This window comes from Poecilia reticulata, unplaced genomic scaffold (genome assembly GCF_000633615.1).
Source record: "Poecilia reticulata strain Guanapo unplaced genomic scaffold, Guppy_female_1.0+MT scaffold_268, whole genome shotgun sequence".
In the NCBI taxonomy this organism is placed as follows: domain Eukaryota; kingdom Metazoa; phylum Chordata; class Actinopteri; order Cyprinodontiformes; family Poeciliidae; genus Poecilia; species Poecilia reticulata.
The window spans coordinates 31760-37517 of record NW_007615050.1 but is presented as its reverse complement, the minus strand read 5'-3'; positions in this window follow the sequence as shown (position 1 = coordinate 37517).

Here is a 5758-nt window from a genome sequence, read left to right as displayed (position 1 = left end):
TCAATGCAGCAGCTATCAGGAGGTTTTGGAGCACTTCATGCTTCCATCTGCTGAAAAGCAGAAAAAAAAAAATCACAGAAACAAGAGACACCTGGGAACAATCAAGGGAGGACAGCACAGCGACTCAGGACCCAGAAACACAGGAAACACAGAACATGACGGCCTGGTGGAGCCGCTGACGTCATTTGGATGAAACACAAGTGCAAATAAGTAATATTCATTTTAGTTGTATTTTTTAATTTGTTATTTTTAAGACTAGTTGATGGTTTAAGTAGCGTTTCAGATGTTTTCCTGTAAATATTTCTTCCAGTAATATTTTCACATTTCCTGTCTTCTTAACATCTTTTGATACAAACCCYGGTGGATCGCCTCGGCGACCCGACCGCCGGGCTGAGCAGGTTTTCTGGGGAAACCCTGGGATGCGCTTCACATTGAGCTAAGCAGAGCAAATGCAGCTTGATTCATGCCTTCATGATGAATTCTCCAAAGAACCATAATTCCTCACAGGAGGTTGACATAAATATCCAAACAGTGTCCAGTTTAAATGAAAGAAGGCGTGTGCAATCCGTGCTGAGGTAAACGTCAGAGATCCAGCCGCTACAGCACGGTTCTGATCGGTGCGCTCCAGCTCCATTCCCTGATCAGTTCAGCCATAAACTCATCTTTCAGGGACGATTCTGCCCAGCCAGTAAAATGTTAGTGCAGCAAAGATGCTTGTAGTCGGCTTACTAAAAATATACATCTATGTTGTTTTTATCAAACCAAAAACAAGCAACACTTAGAGGGGTATAAAGTATAATGCATTGGGGGAAACCCTGAAGCTTATGTTGCGTTTCCTGTGCATTTTCACAAAACAATGTTTGTTTTCTATGTTTTACAGAGAACACGTCTTTTGAACGAAAGAACTTGAATTCAAAGAAGAAATTCTGGTATTTCCTTATTAAACCCAAAGTTTATTTTGTATGTTTTTTATTCAGTATTAGTGCCATGATACTGATTGTCTAAACCAGAGGAGGGAAACTCCAGGCCTGGAGGCCTGGACTCCTGCAGCTGTTAGGTGTGTCTCCACTTCAACACACCTGAGTCAATCATGACGTCGTTAGCAGAACCTGACGGCACCGAGGAGGAGATTCAGTTACTGGATCCAGGTGTGTTGGACCAGGGAGACACTAAGAGCTGCAGGACTCTGGACCTCCAGGACCAGGACTAAACCAGGACCAGGACTAAACCAGGACCAGGACTAAACCAGGACCAGAACCAGGACCAGGACCAGAACCAGAACCAGGACCAGAACCAGGACCAGGACCAGAACCAGGACCAGGACTGCCCAGCCCTGTTCTAGACCAACATCAGTTCTGAATATTTGCTTTTCCAGCAGAATTTAATTTTAATGTTTGTGGATCATCAAAAACATGGAGGAGACATCTGATCCGATCAATAACTGAGAAGTTTAATACATAAAAATACATATTATATTTACAAAACTAAATTTGTTTCTGTTGCAAAATTACATGTAAATATTTAAAATGAATAATATCAACACTGGTTGGTAAAGATAGTTCCAGTTGCCTTCTAATGATTAAACCTCCTGTAATTGATTATGTCATTATCTTTTACTTAATCAGGTAACCTGAACAAGAAGTCGACATGTAAAGTGCAATTTGTACAAAAACTAATTTCATTTATGCAGGATTGGTAATGTTGGAATAAATATCTAATATATTAAATGATTAACAATTAGATTTATTTCAAATGTCATAATCAAGTATTACCTCAGTTTTGTTATCTGTAAATAAATGTAAACTCTTTTTTGATGATTTGTTTCATTTTATTTCTCTGAATAAACAAAATCATAATTGAATTTTTCGGTTTATCGTTGATATGAATCTGTTTGACGAAATGAAACTTTGAAATGGGACAAAAATGTAAAAACATCACTAATTTGTTTAAGGTGATAGAAATTTTACAGCATTTAGTTTTTCCCATCAGCTGCAGAAAGAAACAGGTTCAGTTCAAATTTCAGTTCATATTTGATGGTTTTGATCCAAATTAAATCCCAGACCAGTTTGATTCTGGATAATTACTCAAATGTTTTCCATGTCAGGAAATCTGCATTTATAAAAACTTTGAAGGGATAAAATGAGATCAGCTCCTGAAATGAAATTCATCCTGAAGAAAAGCAGGAAGGCAGTTCAAAATGCTTTACATGATAAAAATAAAATTAACCAACAATAAATATTACATTAGTTCACAACATTATGAAATGTATGAATCTGTAGCCTTTGCACAAAATTAAGACCAAAATTAAGAGTTGAACCATCTTAATTGAATTGTTTCAATTGGTAATTCAATTAAGTTTATCCAACATAATTTATTAAGTTTAACCAACTCAAGTTAACTTAGCAAATTGAGTTCAATCCAACTTAATTTATTAAGTTCATACAAGTCAATATATTAAGTTTTTAAAACTGAATTCATTAAGTTTAACTTGACAAATTTAAGTCAGTCTGACTCAAATCGTTTAGTTTACTTCAAATAAAGAAGGATCTCCTGTTTTACAGGCTTTACTTGAGGAGAGTTGGGCAGGAAAGTGGCTAATGAAAGCGAGAGAAGACATGCAGGGAAGGTCACCAGGCTGGAATCGAACCTGCGACAGATTAAGGGCTCCTTGTGTTTGTTGTGCTCTGAGCCACAGGATGATACAGGAGGCATCACTGGAGAAGCTTCAGTCATTACATCAAACTTGGGATACAAACACAATCGTTTCAAATGCACTCTAAAAAGTGTATTTTCGGAACAACTTGATAGTTTGAGTTGACTTTCTGTACAATTGAGTGACTTAAACTGGTTGTTAAACACACTTAATGAATTGAGTTATAAAAATGTAGTCAATTAAGATAGATAAACTTAATGAATTGAGTTAGAAGATCATAATATATTGAATTAGATAAAGTTAAACTCTGATTTATATGCTGATGATACYAATGTTCACCATTATTCTCACAGAGCTGCAAAGGCTGCAGTGCAGATGATCAGCATTTAACCACATCCTGTTTCAACTCAGGCTGGCAGTCATGTTGTTCTCAGAAACAAAGACCCTGCAGGTCATTTTCACACTGTTACTCTGTCATGCATTAATTAAGCACATCATCTAATTGATAAATGTTTAAATATTTAAATATCAGTGCAGTGGTTCCCCCCCCTGGTCCTCAACCCCCCGTCCTGCATGTTTTAGGTGTTTCCCTTCTGCATGCAGTCATTTGAATCAGCTGTTCTGGAGCAGAGGCTCATCTAGAACATGCAGAGCAGGGGGGCTGAGGACCAGGGGGGGGAAACACTGAGCTAATGCAAACATCCGGTTATCAAAGCTCTTCCTCTCTGAATTTAGCTGAAACACTGGGTGCCTTTAAATCTCAACTTAAAACCCACCTGGTTAGAGTTGCTTATGGCTAAATTAGGGTTGGAGTGCGGGTTTTGATGTCTTCCATGTTTTTATGTCTTTAATGTTTTTAATTTCTTCTTCTTTCTTTTCGACGTTTTAATGATGTAATGTTTTTTTTTTTAAATCTCTCTTTCTCACTGATTATTTCTGTTTTTATTTTAATTATGTAAAGCACTTTGAAATGCCTTGCTGCTGAAATGTGCTATACAAATAAAATTTGATTGATTGATTTAATTATATAGGATTAATAAATTGAATTGTCCTATTGAAGTTCATAAAGTCTGTTAGGTGGGTTAAGATGAAGTAACATCTCTGCTCTGCTGTGAACCTCTGAGGTCTGGTGAACTACTGACAGCTCCAGGAATCACATGACCCAAACCCTCATAAGGTCTCATGACTCCATCCACACCTGGAGCAACAACAGGAAGTGATGCAATGCACCTTACCCAAGCCGTCGGCCAWGAACATTTTAAAAACGTGCGATGAACCGTAACAATGTGGGGCTGTTGAAGCTGACCAATCACAGCAGGTTTCTCCTTAAACGGTTATAGAGACCAAGAGCAGAAGGAGGTTCTTGTTCTGAAGATGTTTTATGCAGAATCTAATAATCCACAGAATATTTATTATTTAAAATCAGCAGTTTATTTTAAATCAATCTTTGCATTAAGTGTAGAACAGTTAAACTTTCAGCTTTTTATACAAACAAATTATTACAAGTTCTGAAAACTAAAACCTGATGGACATTGACATTTGATATTGAATTATGTTTTTATTTAAACTATATTTATACAGCAGATATTGAGTAAAAAGCAACATAACTCATAAGTATAACCAGTTTCACTCTTCAGTTACATAAATATTTAAAAGATCTTCAAGCTTTTCCCAAAGAATTAAACTTTAGTGAACATTGAAGATTATTCTGGGACCAAGAAACAAAATACTACAGAGTTTAACCAAGTTCAGAAAATAATCAGGTTACCCAGTGCAGCTTTGTACATCAGAGTATTCCAGGCTAAACTTTAACAATAAACCAGGAATAGTTCAGACATTATAATCTACCTACTCTAAGCCACACCTGGTTTTGGGCCCTCTGGTTCTGTGGACCGGCTGCATCCAGCCGTCCCATCATCAGATTCTCACACCTGCTATAAACTCACTGCATCTCTGGCTGTTTACATTATAAACATGTATAATAGGACACATTTATTGACCAACTGATTCATCAACCAGTCGATTTCTGGGAGCCGATTTCCTTCATTTTGGGGGATCGTGATCGGCTGATACTTACATGTGAAGCTGATCTTATCTTCGTCAGCAAAGGGTTATAAATCAGCCTCTGTCCTCTTCAAACATCTGTAGATCACAACCTTACAACAAACAGGAGGAATGGATACTGCACATGTTCACACCAGTAGAGATCTCCTGATTTTTAAGGAATGTGTGGCATACGTGAAAAAACTGCACCAGGGCTGCTGTCTTCAAATGTGGAGGATAGATAATGTCCTGGGCAATACTGGGCATGCTGTGTGCAAATCACTTCTAAGTAAAACATTGAGTTGTACTGTTTTGCTCTGTGTTTTTTTCCACCAACAATAAAGGCCTCCAGGCTGGTTTTTCTAGGACATTTTTATCTCTGCATTTACAAGCTTCACTTACAATGTTCTTTTCAGGAAACCTGTAGAGACATGAGTACCAAGCAGAGGCTGCAAACTGTTTTTTCTCATTTTCTACACAGCAAATTCAAAAGTGTTAGATTTCCAGTCTAAGTGTTGTATGTTAAAATACAGTGTAAATTCAACACTTGTTTAGTGTAATTCAACAACATGAGTGTTAGTTTCCCTACAGAGTTTTTATTATTCCAGAGTTAAATGAAATAAATCCTGTCTGTCATGATGTGGTTTGTGGTGGTGAGAATGARCGCAGATGAAGATGATGATTTATTTTAGAACAGCTCAGACAGTCCAGTTAAGGCGGCACAGCAGAAAACTTAGCTGCAGGTAAATAAAGGTAGAAACTGAAAACTAAAGACTGAAAACAAGAGCTGAGTTGACACAGGACTTCTCAGTGCAACTGTGTGCAACAACTGACATGTGTCCATAGTACAGTGGCCCTGAGGTGCAAAGCACAACATTAACGAAGCACAATTACAAATTACGAAAACACTACAACATTGGGTGTGCTGTGGTGGTGCAGGGATTAAGCACAACCCACATATGGAGGCCTTAGTCCTCGACGCGGCCGTCACCAGTTCGATTCCCGGCCTGGCCTGGCGACCTTTGCTGCATGTCTTCCCCATCTCTCATTACCCACTTTCCT